This window comes from Lepisosteus platostomus, chromosome 5 (genome assembly GCF_059453375.1).
Source record: "Lepisosteus platostomus isolate fLepPlt1 chromosome 5, fLepPlt1.hap1, whole genome shotgun sequence".
NCBI lineage: Eukaryota > Metazoa > Chordata > Actinopteri > Semionotiformes > Lepisosteidae > Lepisosteus > Lepisosteus platostomus.
In genome coordinates this window covers 54257673-54283747 of record NC_142615.1, presented here as the reverse complement: position 1 = coordinate 54283747, position 26075 = coordinate 54257673, and the positions used below count along the sequence as shown (strand labels likewise).

Genomic DNA, 26075 nt, shown 5'->3' with positions numbered 1-26075 from the left:
TGTAGTGAAATGTTCTGGGTGATTTAAATCCCAAATTGACATAGTTTCCAACTCGTTTCCTTTTTTTTAATTTGAATTTAAGCCGCGAACCAGCATTCTCTGTATAAACTTGCAGGGATATTAAAAAATGTTTGATGGGGTATCAATTATTCAGAAATTGACTCCTTTTTTTTCTTGGGGGATCATATTAAACATTTCATTTGGATCTACAAGAGGATCACCATGAGGAACAAAACTAAGTTTCATTCTGTGTTTATTAGAATCTGTATCACAGCTAATGCATGTAAAGCCTTTAGTATGCGACAGTGAGAGTTCAGTTATGCCGGAGAACTGAAATTTAGTAAATCCATATTTAAATAGATTGCAAATCTTCAAAGTGTTTTGTCACTGCAAATATTATTACAGGGGTTTACCAGCTGCCGCACGTGCTTGTTTTGGGATTATTTCCAAAAAATATCCCATTAGTAGTTGTGTGTCCTTACTGGTATCTTTTAAACATTCGATTATATACAAACGGGACAGAGACAAAGTAATAATCCCATTTTAAGGTGTCTTGCATTTTAATTTACTGAACAGATAAATTGAAATGCTCTGATTCAGAGCCCCTGCAGTTCATGCTAATTAGAACCACAACAATGCTCCTGAGTCCTGGGCACTACACTGAGCACACGTTCAGCTGGGCTCTGACTTTGTTAAGCACGACTTCTTGTTGCAGTTGAGCTCAGAGCTAGATATGATCTCCATATTCTACCGCAATAAGTAGTCTGAAACTTAGTAAATAGTACACAGTTTTTAACTGAAGTCAGGTTGTTAAAAAATTAAACCAGCACCCTGTCACCGAAACTTACCCCGGTCTTCCGCGCGACAAGCGGGGGAACTCAACACTGTACTAACAAGGAGCGGTTGTCCGCAGTTGAGCGTGAGCTCTGATTACTGTCAGCAGACATTTCTTCATTTCCAATGACGTTTTCTTCTGCTCTCAGCTTTTTACCGGTCATAAATGTTCAAGAAGTAATTCATTTGAGTTTGAAGTCTGTCTCTGTTACCTTCGGTCCTGATAAAGAAAAGCCGTGCGTGGGAGACTCCCTCTCTGAAGAAGTTTGCCGTCACCCTGCAAGAAAAGAGAGCCATCATTCACCGAAACAGCCACTAAGACAAATAACATTAAACACGTGAAATGCGAGATGTTGTGGAAATGTTTTCTACTTAGAGATTCTGTCGTTTCTACTCTAACGAGAGAGGCTCTTTGTCGGAAGTACGATTTGAACAAACGTCTCCAGGGGAAACTGCGACCTCAATGCAACGCCTTAGACCACCAGGCATCCTGTCTGTGGCTCTTGTATTGCATTATATGTTTTATTTATTTCTACTTGTTGATAGGAAAAAAAGTGAAATCGTGTAATTTGGGAAATGTATTTTTTTCATGGGGAAAACTAGCCTGAGCAAATGTAAAGTTAAGAGCAGCGCTCAATAAAAACCATCAAAGCCGAAAGCGCTTCTTATGCGGATCAGTATATTCCGATGCCGGTGGTTCTGCAGAAGAAATAAGAAAAGCCGAACTCAAAGCACTGTGTTGCCATTACGGGTACTTTGGCTGCAGCTGCTTTAAGATCTACTCAGCGGGCACAGAAAGTTGTATGAGGTCAGACAGGTTTGCGCTGTCTAAATAACAGTGTGCGAATTTAAACTTATTTAAATAAGATTATTTACAATGTAATACATGCTCCAAAAGCGTTAATACTGCACTGGCTGCTATTTGAAACGCCTTTAGAAATGACGCGTAATAGAGATTGATGCAGCTGGCTTTTATGCTTCACAATACATTGCAATCAGGAAAATAAACCAATTAGAAATATGCAATACAACGTCTTTGAGTTCGGCTATTTTTATTTCTTCTGCAGAACAACTGGTATGGGAATGTACTGATCTGCATAATTCGCGCTTTCGGTTTCTGATCGTTTTTATTGAGCGCTGCTCTGAACTTTACATTTGCTTGTGCTAGTTTTCCACATGAAAAAAAAGAGATTTCCCTAATTACATGATTTCACTTTTTTTCTTATCAACGAGTAGAAATAAATAAATTACATATAATTCAATATAAAAGCCACAGGCGAGTTGGCTGGGGGTCTAAGGCGTTGCGTTCAGGTCACAGTTTCCCCTCGGGTTTTTTGTTCGAATCCCACTTCTGAAAAAAAGGTTTTCTCGTTTTTCTCTGTGAAAAGACAATCAAGTTCTTAACAAATTTCATATATTAGACTTCCGCAATACGTTCTGGCTTTAACAGGAAACTGTGCGCTTCCACAGAAAGAGTAACAAGAGGAGACGTTTCCATGTTACTTGTAGACTTAGATAAAGGAACGTGGCGGTGAATGAAAGAGGCACAGACGGGATTCGGACCCGCGATCTTCGGTTTACGAGACCGACGCCTTACCACTTGGCCACCGTGCCGTCGCTGTAAGCGGGGTCAGCTTACTATATGTTGAATCAACGCTAGTAATTTTACTGTTGTAATAGAGGAACAAGAGGCGCAGTCGGTAGAGCTTGCGACCCTTAAGTTCAAAATCGTTGATTCATGGGTTGTTTGTGTCCTTTCTGATCCCTCTAATCTTTTAGTAGGACAGTGCAAGCAGGACGTGATAGGGTACAGTGACTCCCAATGTCATATGAGCTTTGTGTAATTTAGCTTTCTTAACGCTATGGGGCTCGATTCAAATATCGCTGTGAAAGGTTTTTTCTAGATTGAGGGTGATCTGCTCCCGAGTAATTATAAACACCTGAGCGTTTACTGTTTACTGTTGTGTTACTGTGATAAAGGAACACCGCACTTTATCAAAATACTGCTGCTTCCTAATTTTACATAATGGTATTTAGGCCGGGGAGAGTGACTGCATTCCAAGAGGCTAAAAGTTGATTTCACAAAGCCCCCATTTAATAAAATACATTAGAAACCGCAAGGAAAACAGTATGTTTTAATAAGTCTTCTCCTGGTTTTATATTATTATAGTCTTTCACATTTGAATGCATACCTTACCGAAAATCTTACCTAGATTACAGGCAACACAAACAGTTCTTAATGCACAAAGTCTATTTATAGTTGACTTTCTGCTAATCACATCTAATAGTTCATGAATCTTCCTGCCCATCATGTGTCTGCTAAGCAGTTTCTCCATTTTCCTCCTCCTGTCATTGTCAGCAAGCACATCAAGATGGGAAAATGTAACAGGGAAAAAGAGTAGCTGGTAGGAGTGGGATTTGAACCAAAACCTCGATCTAGAGACAAGAATACCCATGAGAGCTAGAAAAACAGAAGTCCTTAATCAGGGTGCGTTAGAACACTCAACCATCCTGACAAGCAACTGGTAGGAGTGGGATTTGAACCCACACCTCGATCTGGAGACAAGAATACCCGTGAGAGCTAGAAAAACACAAGTCTTTGATCATGGTGGAGGGGAGTCCCCATTACCTGTAAAGCGCTTTGAATGGTGCTTTAGAACACTCAACCATCCTGACAAGTGATGGATGAATGGAGGTGTATTGAATACACCAGTAGTTCACCAACCTGAGTTGCTTTGCTGGAGAAGTGCCATGTTACATGTTGTAAACGTCAAACGTACAAACGTGTTGTACTTTCCAACCTTTCAGTAATATTTTCCAGAGCTAGGGCGCAGTTGTCTTCACAATCTGGATTATCTCAAAAGCAATGATGTCTGTGTAAAACAGATTTTATTTTCGGGAACCGACATTGTATTGCATATTTCTAATTGATTTGTTTTCATTATTGTAATGTATAGTGGAGCATAAAAAAACATCTGCAAAAATCTCTATTACGCGTCTTTGGCATTTCAAATAGTAGCGAGAGCGAGGATCAAACCCCCCTCTTGGCGATAGTTGCCTCACGCTCTGAACAACCAAGTCCTGCTTATTCCCGCTGTGGGTCATGGATGGTGTGTTTTGGTATTTACTCGAAATTACGGAGGATACATGGGACTGCATTTACCTGATAACATACCATGATCTCTAGTACCTAATGAGCTTTGATAATTCAGCTTGCTTATTGCTTTGGGCTCAATTCAAAAGTTGCAGTGAAAGCAGGAGCTGAGCAAGATTCTGTTTAAATGGAGCCAGATCTGTTCACAAGCGGGGAAACACTTCAGCGTTTACTAATTGAAGACCACAATCCGCTAAAACACCCCTGTTTCTTAGACTAAAAGAAGCTAAAAGCATTTTTGAACATGGGTTATATTGTAAATACTGTTATTAAAAAGCTTATTCGCATACTGTCGGTTATTTAGACGGTGCAAAACAGGCTGCCCTTATAAAACTTTCTGTGCCCGTTTTGACCAAGGAGAAAGTATTTTCTGATGGAGCCCTATGCGAAAAGATTTAATTAGCTTTACCCCTGCCAATGATTCAGCATGAAGAAGTAAAAGTTTCAAAGGGAAAAGCAGCTCGCTAACACAGCCAATATTAAATGTACTTGCCGGCACACTATCACGTGCATTGGTTCAGAAGTGATCTCGGCAATGTTCCCAAAGTAAAGCTGAAAGTGCCAAAGAGCATTTCTGTTGAGAAAACTGCCTTGATGTTAAGCTTAGAAAGCCTGTCTTTTAGATGTTCTATCTCTAAACACCTTGTGCAGCCTCCCAACAGACTAACAAATATTTTTTTTGAGAAATGGGCACACACCCGGAAGACAATAACGTTTATCTACATTCGAGTATGTGAATAACAATTTAACAGAAAAAAGTTTGTAAATGAGATTTTGCAAAAATTCAATAAATCGTCTATAAACAGTAAGACATTATTAAGAAAGTAAGATATTGTTTTATTTTATAAACTTTAAGACAATGAAGAGAGTTTACAGGTCATCCTTCGCTTTTGCTCTTTCAACTTAAGCGTTCAGGATCCAAGCCCATGTGCGGATGGTTGTATTTCTTAAAGTAACTTGTAATCATCAAAAGTTGTTGTGTAGTCCTTCAGTTCTTTCTCGAGTTGTACCATGGATATTTTATACGATCAATACTTTTCATGATCATTTGCATTTTCCGTTTCAAACGGAAAAAGTTCAAAGTGTCCTTATAACTGTGCTCCACATCTACACGAGAGCGCTTGTAAGAGTACAGGACATGCAATGAGGAGTTTGTGCAGCTTTCAGCTTAGTGCGGAGTCCAGAGGAAGGACTCACTCGCTGAATGATCTCTCAAGAAATTCAAAGGGTGTTTTCTGCAAAAGCCATGACAAGTGTGAAGAACAGAACGAAATGTTTTGGAGTTACATTTAAAACAACACTGAGAACACTGTAGCACTTCGAGTGTGTCTAAATTTAATTGTGTAAACCTAGCTGTCTATAAACACAGACAAGGAGTTCTCACACAACAGAAGATTGCGATGTGAGCACAGTAATATGAAACACTTGGAGATGCCAGGGATTGAACACAGGACCTCATACATGCAAAGCATGCACTCTACCATTGAGCTACATCCCCAACAGAACAGCTTGTGGAACTGACTTAGAGATGTGCAGATGCTCACTGACCACAATCCACCACTCACGAAGAATGTCTGCAGTTTCCCACTTTCGCGTTTCCTCTAATACAGAGTAAATTCATGGGAATGAAGAAATAAGGAAGGAAAAATAGTCACATCTAAGCTTCCAGAGACCGGTTAAAAATGAATCAGTTATTTTTATATCCAGTCACATGGACGACGGCCCAGTGGGCAAAAGACGTATAATATACGTCTATTAAACGCATACCTTAGACGTCTAAATGTGGTCCGCAATTCGTCTAGAATGAAATTCTAATATATGTCTATTGTTATACGTCTATGATAAGGTGTTCATTATACATAAATGGTTGGAGTTCTATTATACGGATAAATTTAGAGCACTATTATACATATATGATTGGAGTTCAGGATAACTTTAGAGGACTATTATACGTATATGGTTAGAGGTCTATTATACGGATAACTTTAGAGGTCAATTATACGTATATGGTTAGAAGTCTATTATACGGATAATTTTAGAGGACTATTATACGTATATGGGTAGAGGCCTATTATACATTACAATACAGATTTTAAAATGTACAACTTCTATATTTCCAAGAAAAAAAATATTACAATGAAAGTTAAGACGATTTTTGTCCACCATTTGCAAACCCTGTCTAATTGTCCTAACAGTTAGAACCAGAAACCTATTATTTTCAGTGTCCAGATCTCCTGGCCCCCTGCCTTGCATATGCATTCTTCAAGTAACACATTGTGTGTTCCTTTATTTCTTTAAAGGTAGGGTGGGACTTCAGCACCGCAGCTAGGAGAAAATTATATAATATTACTACCCAAATAAATGATGATTAATATCTTCTTTAGTATAATCTCAAAAATGAACCATTAAGGTTAACTAAGCTCAAAGCTATAATAAACGTATAAAATTTGGCTTGCATCATAGCAGTTGAGCAATAAAGTCTGTCCTAATTAAAGAGTACCCAAAGTTTGAAAGTACAACATAGAATAAGAATAATTAGAGAAACGGCAAAACGATTTTGTGTCATCTTCCCCCTCACACTATTTTTATGTGCCTATTTTTGCTTATTAACGTACTATTTTAATCAAAATAATATTAAGTAAGATCTATATGTATTCAGATAGTATTATTATTATTATTTATACCTACTCGTCAAAAGAGGATTGCTGAGATATTTGCGGATTTCTTCTACGATTGAAAAACGTGTCCAAAATGGTGACCAACGAATACTAGCAATGCATTGTGGTATATAACCGGAAAATATACCACAACGTATGCGTTTATTAATGTTGTCGATATTATGGTTGAAATTTAACATTGATAATACATCGCAGCTATGTGCCCCCTACTATGAGCTGATGTGCAATTTTAACGCATGCAGTTAGTAAGGAAACGGTCACTGTTGTAAGGTATTATATATAATGACATTATGGAATAGGATGGGGACAGGCCTGGTGTCACGGGGGGAGGGAGGAGTGTCGCCCCTTCAGTTTTGGGCAAAAGGATTTACTTAACTTGTAATAAAAAAATAGTTGTACTTTGTCAATGGCCAAACATTAATTTATTTACACGTGTAAAATAAATATAGTACATATAGTAATAAATACAGAAAATACAGTAATAAATATAGTAAATTAATTAATTACTACGTAAATAATTTACTTCGTACACTGTGCAGATGGCTGTATACTCCTAGTTGCAGCACCCACGATATATACAGTAAAAAGCCTCAGGCACTGTGTTAGATGTGTTTTCGACGTTATATATGCGTTTATTAATGTTGTCGATTTTACGGTTGCAATTAGATGTTGATAATACGTCGCAGCGACGTATACACAGATGCAGCCATTCAAAATGGGTGGGGTATTTCGTGGTATACCCCGGTGGGCGTGTCACATTAAAACGCAGTATCATGCAGTATCACGCAGTGTATCGCGTCATTTGAGGTCATGCTGGAACCTCTCATGTACAGCATTTGAGCTTGGACAAAAGTTGGACAAAAGTACACAACCTACCTTTATCAGAAATATTTATGCATCAAAGCCTTTACCGAAGATATTACTAATAGTATTAATAATGAATGACTTTGGACAAGCTGTAAACTCAAAGTATTATGCTGGTCCACATTCTTTCTAACCGTCATTTTAAACGAAAATACTTTTAGTTTTTTCTTTGACAAACACCACAGCATTTCGTGGATAATTTCTTAAGCACATTTGTACAAGCACTTGGAATCTGTCCAAGCCCTACTTTGTCAGGCATTTTCTTTTACTGCAACGGACATAAAAACTCCCTTGCTTTTAACAGAGCGTTTCATAATTTCTAACTACAAAAATTATTTAAACTGCAACACTTATCATTCAACCAGGGCTCAAAATATCACAAGGATCCTCAAGAGCACATCAAAGACTGTATTAAAAGATAGTTGTATCAGATACATGAGAATCCAGGCTTTTTTTCTCAACACTTTCTTTTCCGTATACCAGATATTATGGAACTACTTCAGAAGGCTGTCAGCCAGTCAGATTCCAGGAATCAGTACTTTAAAGAAAATTCGATTTCTCCCTAAACATTTTAAGCATCGAAGTCTTTAACTAACGTGAAATAGTGGCAGTTTTAAGCTTTTCTGCTAATATAATATGGAATTGCGTATCTAAAGAAATTAATAACGATATGATTATATTTGTGTACTGCGACAGGGCTGTGTAGGGCTGTTTCGCCTCACAATCAGACAAATGCAACATAAATTGGGCTGTGTAGTCTTCTAAGTATCTTAATAAACTTTCAGCATAGCTTTCTCCCCGTTTAGATTTATTTTTCTTGGGATCTTGGGATCAAACGTGGAAAGATTAGATTGTAATCGTTTTTATTTTTTAAATACATTTTAGAAAAGTGTAATCTATACTAAAAAGCTGTACACCACCTGCTATAAAGATACATATTGTAATACTTTCGGTCTCAGATAGGACGGACACAAGAACTCAGACTTGCAGAGTTAAAGCAACTTAAAGCCTTGATTTTATATATCACCTTTAAAAGTGGCATCACCAAGCAATACAGATTACAAAGTAAATACCCAACACTGATTGCACCCATCTGTCATGTTAATAAAGACCTTTAAATTGAATTTAGTTTTATTACTTGTTTTTCAGGAAGTTAAAAAAAAACACTTGAATTACTTATCCAGTCTCTCGAACTAAAATTATTTTTCAATCAATGCAACTAACATCGGGCAACGTGTTTTTTTTAATCCAACATTGACAGCCACAACAACAGATGACAATTTCCTTAGTCCTTCCTTAGTCTTCCTGAAATTGTCAGATTATGAGTGAACAAAAGCATTTTATTAAAAACACGTTTGTGTTTGTTTGGGAGCTATATTATGTATTTTTCATATGTAAGAAATAATGATGTGTTCCTGCTTACACATTGCACGACTTTAAAAGCTAGAAAAACAGGTTTCGATTCACATTATCTGGCGAGCCTTGTTTTGTCAAAGGAAAATTCTATTCTACTCTGAGAATGTAGGGGGAGGAAGAATGTCCCTTGTCTTTTTACTTACTCCAATACACCAATGCATTAGCATGTTAAAGCGATTTCATTGAGGAGCCTAGCTTTCTTAACTAGTAAGTACTGTACTTACTGGGTTTTGAAGGGGGGGAGGTGTCTTTTGCTGGAAATCTCGCCCCCTTCTACTTTGAAAATACCTGTGAAACAGGTTTAATTCGTCACAGCCAGCACTCCCGCAGAGAGGGGGGTTGTACTTGCAGTGCATCGGTATAGATGGGAAAGCCAGAGCCGAGTCAAGTCTAGCCATGTGTGAGTCTAGTCTCACAGAGCTTCAACAGCAGATGACAACTTGTGAGTTTGATTAAGAATGAATAAAAACATTTCATTAATAACGCGTTTGCGTTTGTCTGGGTGCTGAAAAAGTAAAAAACAATTACTTTTTGACAATGAAGAACTGTGTGTGTGTCTCTCTCTCTGCTGGCGTTTGTAATCGTTTTTATTTTTAAATACATTTTAGCAAAGTAATGTACCATAAAAGTATTGTGAGACATATTTGGGTTAACATGTTCAGTGTTCAGTGTGTGGTAATTTGTTTGGTGCAAGTGAAGTTTTATTTAAAATCTGACCCAGGGAAAAGTGTGGTGTGGACGGCTGAGGAGAGAATGCAGGCTCGCGCTGTGTCCGTTATTCTTTTTGTCTTTTTGAGCCAGTGAAAGCTCTGTTGTCCTTCACATGAATGCCTGAATCATTGTACCGAACCCAGGATTTTACAGTATTTTTTTCTTTAAAATACCAATAACAGCAACATACAGTTTACATAATATGTTGATGTTCCAAAATTAATATAATTTATGACCTTTATGACCTTTGTTATGCTCTTCGTTAATGTCTAAGCCGGAACACATCATTATATCTCATTTTGTATTTCTTTAAAAAAAAAATCGTTTGCCCAGCCTAACAATAATGTTGTTATTGTTTTTATCCTGTAAAGCGCTTTGAGGAGCCACCTTTAAAGGCGCCATATACAATAAAGTTCATTATTATTACTATTGTTAATTTGCTGGACAGAGAGGTGAACATTATTACGCAGAAGACAAAGATAGCGATTTACGTTGCATTGTGCATTGTGCTGCTATAATACAGTTTTAAATAATTAAAAGTCTAAACACTATCAGCTTTATTTATGGGTTTTAAATAAAGGCGATTTAAACGCGATTTAAATCAATATAAATGTTTATATTGCAATGCATAGGTGACTATTCATTGTTATTAAAATGACTTAAATTCGATCATGTTGTGATATTTAGAAATATAAATTTGTTTGGTGCGAGTGAAGTTTTATTTAATCTCTGACCCAGGGAAATGTTTTATTTTTTCAAAGATGTGATATATAGTATATTCGACGAATCACTGCCCACTGGGTGTGCGGACCTTTTCTTATTTACCTTGTGCAATCGTGTTTCATAAAATGTAATTGTATTATAGCATGAACCCCTGGCGATTTTCTTGATACGTTATATGTGCTCTTGTTTGTATTGTATGTATTTTTGTTGTACAAATAAAAAGTAAAAAGCACAATTTTCCGGATGCAGCTGCTGTAAAAAAAATTACTCCAATACACCAATGAACAGACCCACTCACCTCTTAGTGTGCACAGTGCATGTCGCAGCGCTTCCTGCTTTCACTTCAATGCGCGTCCTGATATTGATTTTTTTTCGTGTGCCGCGCGGAGGCTCTGAAAGCGAGAGCAATGAAAAGGTGCACGGCGCTGTGAAAGAAACGGAGGTAAAGACGTCTCTATACATGGATGACGTCACCATCCTCCTCTCTGACAATGCCTCAATTAGCAGAGCACTGCAGTGTTGTGATCAGTTCTCTTTGGCTTCCTCTGCAAAAATTAACAAATCTAAGAGTGAGATTTTTTATCAGAACTGGAGGGAGCCAAAAGAAGGACATGATCTCAGGCTGCAAGAGAAGAGAATTAAGGTCCTGGGGGTGTATTTTGGAGAAGAGATAGGAACAGTAAATTGGCAGAACAATTTGCCAATCTTAAACAAAAAACTGATGCAATGGAAGGACCGAGACCTCACCATGACAGGGAAGGTGCTGGTCATCAAAGCCGACCTCTTGCCTGTCTTGAATTTTCTGGCTTCTACCTTCCCAATCCAACACCGTGTTGCGGCGGCGCTGAGGAGATTGATGTTTCAATTTCTATGGGGTGGGAAGCAGGAAAGACTCAGAAGGGAAATAATGTACAGGCCGCTACCCTCAGGGGGGAAGTCTGTCCCAGATATTGCTACGAAGCTACGAAGCAGAAAATCTGTGGGAAATAGAGAGCATAGGTCAATATCTCAAGAAACTGTGAAAAACATTATCATGTTTAAGTAAAGAATGTGATTTGAACCAGAAAAAAAGAAATTGTTGCTATTTAACTGGTACCGTGTCAAAATGTAATGAGATGTGATCATATATACTGTTTTAAGTATGTATATTAATGTAAAGCTTTCTAATTTGTGATGTCCTGTATTTTTTTTGTGAAAAGAAAATAAAGTTCATAAAAATCTAAATCGGTTCACCCAGGGCGAGGCTCGGCCATTGCACTCCGGCTGTGCTGACCCCTGCGAATTCCCCAAATGTGGGAATCTCGACTGCATAATTTCTGGTAGTGGGGGACTGCGTTCGCGCTCTCCCCTGATGTGCTTGGTCCAATATCGGATACGGAAGAGTTACGACACCATGAGCTGCGATACGATCCCAGTTCGAAGGGAGTCGATTCCACTGCTGGTTCTCGGTTTCTTTTAGTTAGAGGTCCGGAGAAGCATTTCAAGCTCGTTGCACTACTCCTTCCGGACATTCATTCCCTTTTCAAAGTCAGTCGTTTTGCTGTAGTCTGCATTATTTAGGCTGATTATCGAGGTTAGCCTTTATTTGGTCATGGGGGCCTCGGTACTGTATGCTAATTCTCAAGACAGTTTCACCCGTTTTCTGATTGCTAGGTTCTGTACCAGAGCAGACATGTCAAACAGTGAATGGCTGTACCTCTATTGTATCCCTGCTCAATTAATGAAATCAGTAATAAATGAATATATGAATAGTTATACGAAAAACAAGTGGTTTATCGACTCATCTTCATTTGCAGATTTAGAGGCAGATTCGATATTCGTTTTACAAATGGGTTTTTTTTTATATGGGTCACACTCATGCCATAGCAACAAAACATCTCTAGAAATGAGGCTATAGATCACCTTTCCATCCTCCAGGTTTTCTTCCCAAAGCCTAAGGCACCAACGGTGACCCCTGCTGGCCGAGAGAGCAAAAGCTTGCAGCACCTGGTATTCCCAGGCAGTCTCCCATGCAAGCACTAACCAGGCCTGACCCTACTTAGCTTCAGAGATCAGACGCGTTCAGGGTGGTGTGGCCGCAGGCGAAAGTAATCGCACCTGACTCGCTACTTGAAGCTGTGTGTGGCTGGGGTTCCGTGCCCCCCGAGCTTGACTGAAGTATCGTTCGTGTGCAACTCTTTGGAAAGGAGCTGCTTTCCAAATTGCATTGCGTACCTGGATGTTGGCGAATGTGCTCCCTTGTGTTGGCTTGTCCCGCACTGGAGGAGAACAAACAAACTGCTCGGAGGAGCACAAGGCAAGTCTTCACAAGACAAAAACCTCCAGTGCACACATGTCAAACAGTGAATGGCTGTACCTCTATTGTATCCGTGCTCAATTTGGGTGGGCAAAACGAGAAAACGAGCGCGCCGTTTCCTACACATCTGCAGTCACCAATGCACATTCGCAGCATTTCCCGGGACGCAATTTGGCCTCATTTGCATAACACCAGACCGGCAGATCGCTACGCAAGCTCGCGTCGTGCACCTGCCATACACCGAACAAACACCGGAGCCTTTTCAGCAATTTCCAAAAAACGGGCCTGCTCGCCTGCCCACAAGGCTCCATCTCTTACCCGCTCTCCAGAGCCTGCTGTCTTCTGTGCTGTTCTCTCGGCACCGCTGCAGCGCACACAACTCCTGTAGCGCGGGGAGAAAGTTTCCACGCTCCGCCGCAGGGAAGGCTCGCTCCGTGCGCACACGTCCTTTCAATGCCAGTTCAACAAGTGTTCCGCATTAGCAGCGTCGGGGCTCCGGCGTGTCGCACCTCACCTCGCACAGCCCCCTCCTTGAATGTCTCGCGCTGGGCATGCCCCGCTCTTCTCCACCTCATCTTATCGCGTGTGACCACCGACAATGGCCACAATGCCGGGGAATGGCACCTGTAAAGTGTTAATTGGGGCACAGGAACAGCCCGTCTCGTCTCGGGGGCCGGCTTCAAAGACAATACAGCAAACACAGCGGGGCGGGGGAAGTAGACGACACGACACATGCAGGTACATTCAGCTCCGGTGGGAACGAGTCATTTGTCGGTCTTTTAGTGTTCCCCTTTACCAATCAGTCGGGGTCTCCTCCTAATCCCCGTCTCATATGTAACAATCAATGACGAGGCCCCCCTGTCCCGCGATATTGTATTTGTCTCCTGGCCGCTGGCTGGCGCCGTGAGATTTAGTACTCGCGCAAGAGACCGGGGGCAGAGCGCCCCCCACAAAGTGTGCGCTCCAGGTTCCCTCTCGGGGCTCTGCAACACAGCGGAAAGGCAGCGAGAAGGAGCCTCTTGCTCTGACGCCGCAAGCCACAAGAGGGCGGAGGCGCCGCGCGCCCGGCCGACGTGTTGGACTGGTGTGCTTTATGTGCTGAAATAAACACGCGACAGCCCAGAAATGTTTTCAGAGTGCTGTGCACTGGAGGTTTTTGTCTTGTGAAGACTTGCCTTGTGCTCCTCCGTGCAGTTTGTTTGTTCTCCTCCAGTGCAGGACAAGCCAACACAAGGGAACACATTCGCCAACATCCAGGTACGCAATGCAATTTGGAAAGAGGCTCCTTTCCAAAGAGTTGCACACGAACGATCCTTCAGTCCAACTCGGGGGGCACAGAGCCCCAGCCACACACAGCTTCAAGTAGCAAGTTAGGCGCCATGACTTTTGCTTGCGGCCACACCACCCTGAATGTGCCCAATCTCGTCTGATCTTGGAAGCTAAGCAGGGTTGGGCCTGGTTAATACTTGGATGGGAGACTTCCTGGGAATACCTGGTGCTGCAAGCTTTTGCTCTCTCGGCCAGCAGGGGTCGCCGTTGGTGCCGTAGGCTTTGGGAGGAAAACCTGGAGGATGGAAAGGTGATCTATAGCCTCATCTCTAGAGATGTTTTGTTGCTATGGCATGTGTGTGACCCATATAAAAAAAAAAAAACGTTTGTAAAACGAATATCGAAGCTGCCTCTAAATCTGCAAATGAAGATGAGTCGATAAACCACTTGTTTATCGTATAACTATACATATATTCATTTATTACTGATTTCATTCATTGAACATGGATACAATAGAGGTACAGCCATTCACTGTTTGACATGTCTGCACTGGTACAGAACCTAGCAATCAGAAAACGGGTGAAACTGTCTTGAGAATTAGCATACAGTACCGAGGCCCCCATGACCAAATAAAGGCTAACCTCAATAATCAGCCTAAATAATGCAGACTACAGCAAAACGACTGACTTTGAAAAGGGAATGAATGTCCGGAAGGAGTAGTGTAACCAGCTTGAAATGTTTCTCCGGACCTCTAACTAAAAGAAACCGGGAACCAGCAGTGGCATCGACTCCTTTCGAACTGGGATCCTATCGCAGCACGTGGTGTCGTAACTCTTCCGTATCCGATATTGGACCAAGCACATCAGGGGAGAGCGCGAACGCAGTCCCCCACTACCAGAAATAATGCAGTCAAGATTCCCACATTTGGGGAATCCGCAGGGGTCAGCACAGCCGGAGTGCAATGGCCAAGCCTCGCCCTGGGTGAATCGATTTTTTAAGAACTTTATTTTCTTTTCACAAAAAAATACAGGACATCACAAATTAGAAAGCTTTACATTAATATACATACTTAAAACAGTATATATGATCACATCTCATTACATTTTAACACGGTACCAGTTACATAGTAACAATTTCTTTTTTTCTGGTGTAAATCACATTCTTTACTTAAACATGATGATGTTTTTCACAGTTTCTTGAGATATTGACCTATGCTCTCTATTTCCCACAGATTTTCTGCTTCCTCCCTCCTTTCTCTCCACAGATCTCTGAGGTAATAGTTCTCTCGGGTGATGAACAGGGCCAGGCTACCTGCTGCCTTGACTGGGACCTCGATGCCTTTGAACAGCCCCATGTTCCTCACTCTCCACAGGGCGTCTTTCCCACTGTTCACCACGGCCCAGATCCTGTCAAACAAGTCAGGAGGAAGTTTGACAGGAGAGATGCCGTTGTAGTGGCAATGCTTGTTAATAAGACAGAATTAAGTGGTGGTATGCTGTCCTAAATGAGGCCCCATCTCACCTTCCATCTCTGTGGTGCAGCCACAGAGAAAGTATTCATGCAGGCTGATTTAAGATGTTTTCTTTTGGTAAGGGACAGCTCCCAGATGGGGATGCACTTAGCTAAGCCTGGCTATCATGATCAATGGTCATCCATTGGCGCCTATCTGTCTAGGGAGTGCCAAATGGACATCTGGACTGCATTCCTAAGTGTCAAGAGTAAGTGACTCATATCTCACCTTGATCAACCAATCAGGGACTGGCAGGGCGTGGTAATACCACGTGGGTCTCCAATGCCCGCCAACCTCTCAACCAATCAGCACACATCTGTGTCTTGGTCAAAAAGTGAGCGCAAGCTCAGATCGGGGCTCTCCTTGGCCATTGTCGCACATCCTCAGAGACAATAATGTGACAACTGCTGTTGTCTGCAAAGGGACTTGGAGTTTGTTATAAGCGCAAGGCCGAGGATCCCGTACGTACTCAGAATTCAGAAAGGTTTTAAGCGCAGGAGGCGCCCTATCCCCGCTCGCTCGCTCATTCCCTTGTTCACACGTGCAGTGCAGCTTGTCCTTCTGTTTATTTGTCAGCTTTGGCGAAACACGGGTGCTTGTGTATTAGCGTGAGCGTTTTTTATTCTGATCATGAACAGTTTTACAAGTCCGCAAAGCATCGAGGAAAGGTTTATCACCAGCTGAAAAGAGACACAGCGCTTCGGCTGTGGAGACTTGTTCGGCTGGCGTTCGGAGAGTCGCGTTTTTCAGAATTGTATTGAGATCGTTTTCCACAGAGCTCAGATGTCAAAGCACAGCAGCAGCTCTCCACAGCGATCCTCTATAGCGCCCTTTCTCCCGCTGCTCCGTCCTCATTGGAAGGAAGCAAGAGTGAAAGGCTGAAGTGAAATAGAGCGGGGACGAAGGCAGTGAAGAGAGAGAGAACGTGGGAAGAAGAGAAAAACGCAAGGGAAAAAAAGCAGCGTCGTAAAAGAGGTGACGGAGCTGTCCTCTCAATAAGAAGGGTGCCAGCGAGCCTTGCTCTCGCTTACGGCCACACCCCCTTGAGCACGCCTGATCTCGTCTGATCTCGGAAGCTAAACAGGGATGGGCCTGGTTAGTACTTGGATGGGAGACCGCCTGGGAATACCAGGTGCTGTAAGCTTTTAAGCGCAGGAGGCGCCCTATCCCCGCTCGTTCGCTCATTCCCCTGTTCACACGTGCAGTGCGGCTTGTCCGTCTGTTTATTTGTCAGCTTTGGCGAGACACGGGTGCTTGTGTATTAGCGTGAGCGTTTTTTATTCTGATCAGGAACAGTTTTACAAGTCCGCAAAGGATCGAGGAAAGGTTTATCGCCATCTGAAAAGAGACACAGCGCTTCGGCTGTGGAGACTTGTTCGGCTGGCGTTCGGAGAGTCGCGTTTTTCAGAATTGTATTGAGATCGTTTTCCACAGAGCTCAGATGTCAAAGCACAGCAGCAGCTCTCCACAGCGATCCTCTATAGCGCCCTTTCTCCCGCAGCTCCGTCCTCATTGGAAGGAAGCAAGAGTGAAAGGCTGAAGTGAAATAGAGCGGGGACGAAGGCAGTGAAGAGAGAGAGAATGTGGGAAGAAGAGAAAAACGCAAGGGAAAAAAGCAGCGTCGTAAAAGAGGTGACGGAGCTGTCCTCTCAATAAGAAGGGTGCCAGCGAGCCTTGCTCTCGCTTACGGCCACACCCCCTTGAGCACGCCTGATCTCGTCTGATTTCGGAAGCTAAACAGGGATGGGCCTGGTTAGTACTTGGATGGGAGACCGCCTGGGAATACCAGGTGCTGTAAGCTTTTAAGCGCAGGAGGCGCCCTATCCCCGCTCGCTCGCTCATTCCCCTGTTCACACGTGCAGTGCGGCTTGTCCGTCTGTTTATTTGTCAGCTTTGGCGAGACACGGGTGCTTGTGTATTAGCGTGAGCGTTTTTAATTCTGATCAGGAACAGTTTTACAAGTCCGCAAAGGATCGAGGAAAGGTGTATCGCCAGCTGAAAAGAGACACAGCGCTTCGGCTGTGGAGACTTGTTCGGCTGGCGTTCGGAGAGTCGCGTTTTTCAGGATTGTGTTGAGATCGTTTTCCACAGAGCTCAGATGTCAAAGCACAGCAGCAGCTCTCCACAGCGATCCTCTATAGCGCCCTTTCTCCCGCAGCTCCGTCCTCATTGGAAGGAAGCAAGAGTGAAAGGCTGAAGTGAAATAGAGCGGGGACGAAGGCAGTGAAGAGAGAGAGAACGTGGGAAGAAGAGAAAAACGCAAGGGAAAAAAAGCAGCGTCGTAAAAGAGGTGACGGAGCTGTCCTCTCAATAAGAAGGGTGCCAGCGAGCCTTGCTCTCGCTTACGGCCACACCCCCTTGAGCACGCCTGATCTCGTCTGATCTCGGAAGCTAAACAGGGATGGGCCTGGTTAGTACTTGGATGGGAGACCGCCTGGGAATACCAGGTGCTGTAAGCTTTTAAGCGCAGGAGGCGCCCTATCCCCGCTCGTTCGCTCATTCCCCTGTTCACACGTGCAGTGCGGCTTGTCCGTCTGTTTATTTGTCAGCTTTGGCGAGACACGGGTGCTTGTGTATTAGCGTGAGCGTTTTTTATTCTGATCAGGAACAGTTTTACAAGTCCGCAAAGGATCGAGGAAAGGTTTATCGCTAGCTGAAAAGAGACACAGCGCTTCGGCTGCGGAGACTTGTTCGGCTGGCGTTCGGAGAGTCGCGTTTTTCAGAATTGTATTGAGATCGTTTTCCACAGAGCTCAGATGTTAAAGCAGAGCAGCAGCTCTCCACAGCGATCCTCTATAGCGCCCTTTCTCCCGCAGCTCCGTCCTCATTGGAAGGAAGCAAGAGTGAAAGGCTGAAGTGAAATAGAGCGGGGACAAAGGCAGTGAAGAGAGAGAGAACGTGGGAAGAAGAGAAAAACGCAAGGGAAAAAAAGCAGCGTCGTAAAAGAGGTGACGGAGCTGTCCTCTCAATAAGAAGGGTGCCAGCGAGCCTTGCTCTTGCTTATGGCCACACCCCCTTGAGCACGCCTGATCTCGTCTGATCTCGGAAGCTAAACAGAGATGGGCCTGGTTAGTACTGGGATGGGAGACCGCCTGGGAATACCAGGTGCTGTAAGCTTTTAAGCGCAGGAGGCGCCTTATCCCCGCTCGCTCGCTCATTCCCCTGTTCACACGTGCAGTGCGGCTTGTCCGTCTATTTGTCAGCTTTGGCGAGACACGGGTGCTTGTGTATTAGCGTGAGCGTTTTTTATTCTGATCAGGAACAGTTTTACAAGTCCGCAAAGGATCGAGGAAAGGTTTATCGCCAGCTGAAAAGAGACACAGCGCTTCGGCTGTGGAGACTTGTTCGGCTGGCGTTCGGAGAGTCGCGTTTTTCAGAATTGTATTGAGATCGTTTTCCACAGAGCTCAGATGTCAAAGCACAGCAGCAGCTCTCCACAGCGATCCTCTATAGCGCCCTTTCTCCCGCAGCTCCTTCCTCATTGGAAGGAAGCAAGAGTGAAAGGCTGAAGTGAAATAGAGCGGGGACGAAGGCAGTGAAGAGAGAGAACGTGGGAAGAAGAGAAAAACGCAAGGGAAAAAAAGCACCGTCGTAAAAGAGGTGACGGAGCTGTCCTCTCATTAAGAAGGGTGCCAGCGAGCCTTGCTCTCGCTTACGGCCACACCCCCTTGAGCACACCTGATCTCGTCTGATCTCGGAAGCTAAACAGGGATGGGCCTGTTTAGTACTTGGATGGGAGACCGCCTGGGAATACCAGGTGCTGTAAGCTTTTAAGCGCAGGAGGCGCCCTATCCCCGCTCGCTCGCTCATTCCCCTGTTCACACGTGCAGTGCGGCTTGTCCGTCTGTTTGTTTGTCAGCTTTGGCGAGACGCGGGTGCTTGTGTATTAGCGTGAGCGTTTTTTATTCTGATCAGGAACAGTTTTACAAGTCCGCAAAGGATCGAGGAAAGGTGTATCGCCAGCTGAAAAGAGACACAGCGCTTCGGCTGTGGAGACTTGTTCGGCTGGCGTTCGGAGAGTCGCGTTTTTCAGAATTGTATTGAGATCGTTTTCCACAGAGCTCAGATGTCAAAGCACAGCAGCAGCTCTCCACAGCGATCCTCTATAGCGCCCTTTCTCCCGCAGCTCCGTCCTCATTGGAAGGAAGCAAGAGTGAAAGGCTGAAGTGAAATAGAGCGGGGACGAAGGCAGTGAAGAGAGAGAGAATGTGGGAAGAAGAGAAAAACGCAAGGGAAAAAAGCAGCGTCGTAAAAGAGGTGACGGAGCTGTCCTCTCAATAAGAAGGGTGCCAGCGAGCCTTGCTCTCGCTTACGGCCACACCCCCTTGAGCACGCCTGATCTCGTCTGATCTCGGAAGCTAAACAGGGATGGGCCTGGTTAGTACTTGGATGGGAGACCGCCTGGGAATACCAGGTGCTGTAAGCTTTTAAGCGCAGGAGGCGCCCTATCCCCGCTCGCTCGCTCATTCCCCTGTTCACACGTGCAGTGCGGCTTGTCCGTCTGTTTATTTGTCAGCTTTGGCGAGACACGGGTGCTTGTGTATTAGCGTGAGCGTTTTTGATTCTGATCAGGAACAGTTTTACAAGTCCGCAAAGGATCGAGGAAAGGTGTATCGCCAGCTGAAAAGAGACACAGCGCTTCGGCTGTGGAGACTTGTTCGGCTGGCGTTCGGAGAGTCGCGTTTTTCAGGATTGTGTTGAGATCGTTTTCCACAGAGCTCAGATGTCAAAGCACAGCAGCAGCTCTCCACAGCGATCCTCTATAGCGCCCTTTCTCCCGCAGCTCCGTCCTCATTGGAAGGAAGCAAGAGTGAAAGGCTGAAGTGAAATAGAGCAGGGACGAAGGCAGTGAAGAGAGAGAACGTGGGAAGAAGAGAAAAACGCAAGGGAAAAAAAGCAGCGTCGTAAAAGAGGTGACGGAGCTGTCCTCTCAATAAGAAGGGTGCCAGCGAGCCTTGATCTCGCTTACGGCCACACCCCCTTGAGCACGCCTGATCTCGTCTGATCTCGGAAGCTAAACAGGGATGGGCCTGGTTAGTACTTGGATGGGAGACCGCCTGGGAATACCAGGTGCTGTAAGCTTTTAAGCGCAGGAGGCGCCCTATCCCCGCTCGCTCGCTCATTCCCCTGTTCACACGTGCAGTGCGGCTTGTCCGTCTATTTGTCAGCTTTGGCGAGACACGGGTGCTTGTGTATTAGCGTGAGCGTTTTTTATTCTGACCAGGAACAGTTTTACAAGTCCGCAAAGGATCGAGGAAAGGTTTATCGCCAGCTGAAAAGAGACACAGCGCTTCGGCTGTGGAGACTTGTTCGGCTGGCGTTCGGAGAGTCGCGTTTTTCAGAATTGTATTGAGATCGTTTTCCACAGAGCTCAGATGTCAAAGCACAGCAGCAGCTCTCCACAGCGATCCTCTATAGCGCCCTTTCTCCCGCAGCTCCGTCCTCATTGGAAGGAAGCAAGAGTGAAAGGCTGAAGTGAAATAGAGCGGGGACGAAGGCAGTGAAGAGAGAGAGAATGTGGGAAGAAGAGAAAAACGCAAGGGAAAAAAAGCAGCGTCGTAAAAGAGGTGACGGAGCTGTCCTCTAAATAAGAAGGGTGCCAGCGAGCCTTGCTCTCGCTTACGGCCACACCCCCTTGAGCACGGCTGATCTCGTCTGGTCTCGGAAGCTAAACAGGGATGGGTCTGGTTAGTACTTGGATGGGAGACCGCCTGGGAATACCAGGTGCTGTAAGCTTTTAAGCGCAGGAGGCGCCCTATCCCCGCTCGCTCGCTCATTCCCCTGTTCACACGTGCAGTGCGGCTTGTCCGTCTGTTTATTTGTCAGCTTTGGCGAGACACGGGTACTTGTGTATTAGCGTGAGCGTTTTTTATTCTGATCAGGAACAGTTTTACAAGCCCGCAAAGGATCGAGGAAAGGTTTATCGCCAGCTGAAAAGAGACACAGCGCTTCGGCTGTGGAGACTTGTTCGGCTGGCGTTCGGAGAGTCGCGTTTTTCAGAATTGTATTGAGATCGTTTTCCACAGAGCTCAGATGTCAAAGCACAGCAGCAGCTCTCCACAGCGATCCTCTATAGCGCCCTTTCTCCCGCAGCTCCGTCCTCATTGGAAGGAAGCAAGAGTGAAAGGCTGAAGTGAAATAGAGCGGGACGAAGGCAGTGAAGAGAGAGAACGTGGAAAGAAGAGAAAAACGCAAGGGAAAAAAAGCAGCGTCGTAAAAGAGGTGACGGAGCTGTCCTCTCAATAAGAAGGGTGCCAGCGAGCCTTGCTCTCGCTTACGGCCACACCCCCTTGAACACGCCTTATCTCGTTTGATCTCGGAAGCTAAACAGGGATGGGCCTGGTTAGTACTTGGATGGGAGACCGCCTGGGAATACCAGGTGCTGTAAGCTTTTAAGCGCAGGAGACGCCCTATCCCCGCTCGCTCGCTCATTCCCCTGTTCACACGTGCAGTGCGGCTTGTCCGTCTGTTTATTTGTCAGCTTTGGCGAGACACGGGTGCTTGTGTATTAGCGTGAGCGTTTTTTATTCTGATCAGGAACAGTTTTACAAGTCCGCAAAGGATCGAGGAAAGGTTTATCGCCAGCTGAAAAGAGACACAGCGCTTCGGCTGTGGAGACTTTATTAATAAGGCCCCTCAGTAGTTGAGATCTCTGTTATACCCATCTAGAAACATGCAATCAGCATGTTATTGCTGAAGCAATAGTCACAACATTATTCCACACCTGGGTGAGATGCGGGTTATGATGACAGTCATGCTTTCTACACCTTATACTGAGCTCAGAAATGGACCAAGCGGACATCTCACGAGCAGATCCCTCCGCGTATAAGAAAGGCAATTTGTCTCAGCAAAAATACCACGGATTCACATCCAAAATATGATAAAAAGGCAAAAACCCCACACTTGGAATGCAAACGTACCCTAAAAAGGAAACACGGTTTTAAAATGAACTTGATTTTCCCCTGGAGAAACCTTTTTATGGACACACATCGCATCTATTACACATGTAGAACTAAATATAAAGATAAAACTTCATATAAGAAGTCATGACATATCACACATGACGAAGTCTGGTCCAGAATAAACAGTTTACACTGACCCACCTTTATTTACCCTGGTCACTCACTTCTATTAACTGTTTAACTGGGTAACAAATTAATATTTGTTTCAATTTGGGATCTACACCTGGGAGCCCTGAAATGTTGGCCAGAGGGGAGAAGCTGATATTCAGACGTGAGAATATATTAAAAAAAGGATCTGATGTTGTTTTTCACCTGTCTAATCAAAGCTTGTTCAAAAATTATCTGATTATAGGACACACGAGTTTATAATCATACTCATTCCACTTTTTAACCCCGTATATATGCACAATATGAAACGTATATACACTAAATCTCACGTGTGACTCCCATAATATACATTTCTTTACGAAAATTAGGAACACTTACTACAATTATCAACCCCCCATGACGAGGCAATATTTCATACCTTTGTTTCTTTGTGGGTTCAATGTTCTGTCCTGTCGTTTCACACGTAATGTTTTGGTAGTTATCTCAATTTTCCTTTGCAATTATCTCCAAGATCATCATCAACTTTTTGTAAAACGCTATGCACAACTGATATTTAAAGAAAGTCCTGTACCAAAACGTCTTCGTAGGGAAAGACAACTTTTTTTTCCTTACGTTAGTCGCTACACGGTTACTCAGAAAATCCATTCACCGCCTTTAAAAAAAAAGTTTCGTTTTTTATTGTGGTTCACTGACATTTCTGTCACAATTCTGAGGGACCCCATATAAAATTCACTTGCCGGTATAAAGACGCCGGCGAGGATAAGACAGGTATCGAGCCACCTGCGTATCTAGCGGACGTTTAAAATAAAAAAATGGCGTGTAATGTTGCGAAGGGCTACTGTTTTTTTTTAATAGTTTGTCGATTGTAAGGGACGTGGGCCGCGACAGAAATACTGGACGGGGTGGGAAAAGGTTTATTGATGGTTTATTGTACCGCAACGGTCACAATTGACTCACCAGCAAAGATGGCACCGAGGCCACATCGACTCCCTCGCGCCCTGCCTCGCACCGAAGCTCGAGCTGCGGAGCGCGACGCCAAACCGCCGGTCCACGGGCGCGGGCGCCGGACATAGACGTCATAAACCCTTCCGAGGCGCAGGAATTATAGATCACTGTAGTTTCTTCTGGACCCGGGTTAGGGACAGTGTGCCCTCCGTGAGAGTCTTCTGAGGAAGCCAGTGTCTCATGGGTGTCCAGGCTTGGTACCATCTGTCCATCACAGGACACACACACACTCACTCACACACCCTGGACAGGACACCAGTCACTCACAGGACACACACACACACTCACACTCACACACACTCACACACACACACCCTGAACAGGACACCAGTCCCTCACAGGACACACACACACAACCTGGATAGGACACCAGTCCCTCACAGGACACTCAGACACACACTCACACACCCTGGACAGGAACCAGTCACTCACAGGACACACACACACACACATACACACACACACACTCACACTCACACTCACACACACACACACTCACACACACACACACACACACACACACTCACACACTCACACACCCTGAACAGGACACCAGTCCCTCACAGGACACACACACACAACCTGGATAGGACACCAGTCCCTCACAGGACACTCAGACACACACTCACACACCCTGGACAGGAACCAGTCCATCACATGACAAACACACACTCACTCACACACCCTGGACAGGACAGCACTCCATCACAGGACACACACACACCAGGGCCAGTTTTCCCAGAAGCCAATTAGCCCAAAAGCCTGGGTGAGCTCCTCCAGTCAGTACAGGGGGCTCTACTGTACACAGAGGGTGGCAGGGGTGTGGAACAACTCCTTTGTTCGGGGCCTTGGGGCATTCGTGTTGTGAAAGGCGCTATATAAAAAAAACTGAATTGAAATTGAATCTTACAGGTTTGGGTTTTTCGGAGATCTTGTCAGAGATCTTGTCTGACGTGCCATTTCAAAAACGTAACGACACTCCTCACGTCCGAGCGCCGCCGGTCTGTGACGTAACGTATGCTTACACAACCATGACGGTTTCATCATGGACAGCACGAAAGCCCGAAAAGTGGTTGACGTTTTAATTTGGCAATGCCACGATGGATCCCAGTTTTTCTTTTTATTTTGGGGGCCAAAGACGACAAAAAAGGAAACGTCTGGAGGTGGATCGATGGTCATCTCTGCGGTTGTTCTGATGTTCTGGAAAAAACAAAACAAAAAAAAACGGCTCGCTTGCCCGGTCGTGTAGTGTTTCCACACCCCACGCAAATCAACTTCTCTTCGCCCCTGGGGGCTCGTCGCCCGCCGCACCCCTCTCACGTGATAGGGGCTTCCCCCGGCTGTGACGTACTTACCCTACCCCATTTTCCGCCAACGTCATACCGAAGGTCGCGCTTCGGGCCGCGGCGATGTTGACGGACTGTCTTGTAGCGTGAGAAGGGTTTAAATTTCGACTTAAGGAGTTGGCCATCGTTATATTTCGCGAGGTATCATACGGGGGGGAAAAGAACATTTATATTTATCAACCTACTAGTAATACTGGGTGGATGTCACGTTCCCCAAAGTTCAGTGCCTCTCTCTAATAAAGTAGAAACGCGACATTAAACTCTGTTCGAAACGGGAGAAATCACCAGGACACTATACAACTGACGTCCAGAAAAAAAAGAAAAAAAGAACTCCTATTCCCGTTTGTAATGACCCCGTCGTGTTTTTCCCGGTGTACGCTTATCTTTCGGAGACCGTTTCTCTCTGGTGTTGTTGTGCTGTTGGAATAAATGCCGAGGTGACCCTTCTGTGTGGAGTCTGCGTGTTCTCTCCAGCGGGTCGTTTCCTCCACCGCAGGGGCTGGTCTCCCAATCGTCACAGAAGTGTGTGTCGTTTTGGGTGGTGGTGGGGGGGTGCATCGGGGATACTGCGCCCCGAGGGGGTGACCTCTCACCTTACTCCGGACGATGGGAGAAGACCTGTACCTTCACGAGTCCAGGTTGTGAAAACTTCTTCTGGCAGTTCAAAACGTTTCGAAGGGACTACAGCGCTACCCTGTTTTCCATTTCTATCGTGTATTATTATACAGTCATAAGTATCTGTACTGATCACAGAGTCCCCCTCTCACTGCCAGGACTGAAGCCCAGTGCAGCACGAATAATAATAATAATTAATAAGTCTGGACCCTCCACTCAGAGCTCCTCCCAGGTCAGGGAGATCCCCTCCAGTCCCCCCAGTGTGCAGCCTCCACCTGGATGATGCTCCAGTCCGCTCAGCACACAGCAGCTCTCAGTGGGGAGGAGAGCAGAGGAATGGAGCCAGTTCAGAGAGGGGGGTGATACGGAGGCCATGATGGGTCAAGACTAGGGGGGGAATCAGGCCAGGACACTGGGATAACACCCCTACTCTTCTCCAGAAACACCCCGGGATTGTTAACAAGCACAGAGAGTCAGGACCTCGGTTTTACGTCTCATCCGAAGGACGGCGCCTGTTTACAGTCCAGTGTCCCCCGTCACTATACTGGGGCATCAGGACCCACACAGTCTGCAGGGTGAGAGCG

General features: G+C 44.7%; 1 protein-coding gene, 10 non-coding genes and 4 pseudogenes across 11 annotated transcripts in view; 12 read left to right on the top strand and 3 right to left on the bottom strand.

The window, feature by feature from the left end:
* Positions 1 to 26075, top strand: part of LOC148669375 (antigen WC1.1-like) — a 590051-nt gene that overhangs the window by 491016 nt on the left and 72960 nt on the right. The window lies entirely within an intron of this gene.
* trnat-cgu (transfer RNA threonine (anticodon CGU)) lies at positions 2377 to 2448 on the bottom strand. The gene has a single exon. It is a non-coding gene; the product is annotated as a tRNA-Thr (tRNA).
* On the bottom strand, positions 5415 to 5486 carry trnaa-ugc (transfer RNA alanine (anticodon UGC)). The gene has a single exon. It is a non-coding gene; the product is annotated as a tRNA-Ala (tRNA).
* LOC148669390 (U1 spliceosomal RNA) lies at positions 11561 to 11731 on the top strand. The gene has a single exon (XR_015937330.1). It is a non-coding gene; the product is annotated as a U1 spliceosomal RNA (small nuclear RNA).
* On the top strand, positions 14065 to 14183 carry LOC148669389 (5S ribosomal RNA). Its single transcript, XR_015937179.1, has one exon. It is a non-coding gene; the product is annotated as a 5S ribosomal RNA (ribosomal RNA).
* LOC148669388 (U1 spliceosomal RNA) lies at positions 14809 to 14973 on the bottom strand. The gene has a single exon (XR_015938649.1). It is a non-coding gene; the product is annotated as a U1 spliceosomal RNA (small nuclear RNA).
* Positions 16481 to 16599, top strand: LOC148669387 (5S ribosomal RNA). The gene has a single exon (XR_015937679.1). It is a non-coding gene; the product is annotated as a 5S ribosomal RNA (ribosomal RNA).
* Positions 17138 to 17256, top strand: LOC148669386 (5S ribosomal RNA; annotated as a pseudogene).
* LOC148669385 (5S ribosomal RNA) lies at positions 17796 to 17914 on the top strand. Its single transcript, XR_015937677.1, has one exon. It is a non-coding gene; the product is annotated as a 5S ribosomal RNA (ribosomal RNA).
* Positions 18454 to 18572, top strand: LOC148669384 (5S ribosomal RNA; annotated as a pseudogene).
* On the top strand, positions 19106 to 19224 carry LOC148669383 (5S ribosomal RNA). Its single transcript, XR_015938165.1, has one exon. It is a non-coding gene; the product is annotated as a 5S ribosomal RNA (ribosomal RNA).
* LOC148669382 (5S ribosomal RNA) lies at positions 19763 to 19881 on the top strand. The gene has a single exon (XR_015937676.1). It is a non-coding gene; the product is annotated as a 5S ribosomal RNA (ribosomal RNA).
* LOC148669381 (5S ribosomal RNA) lies at positions 20419 to 20537 on the top strand. The gene has a single exon (XR_015937675.1). It is a non-coding gene; the product is annotated as a 5S ribosomal RNA (ribosomal RNA).
* On the top strand, positions 21073 to 21191 carry LOC148669380 (5S ribosomal RNA; annotated as a pseudogene).
* Positions 21728 to 21846, top strand: LOC148669379 (5S ribosomal RNA; annotated as a pseudogene).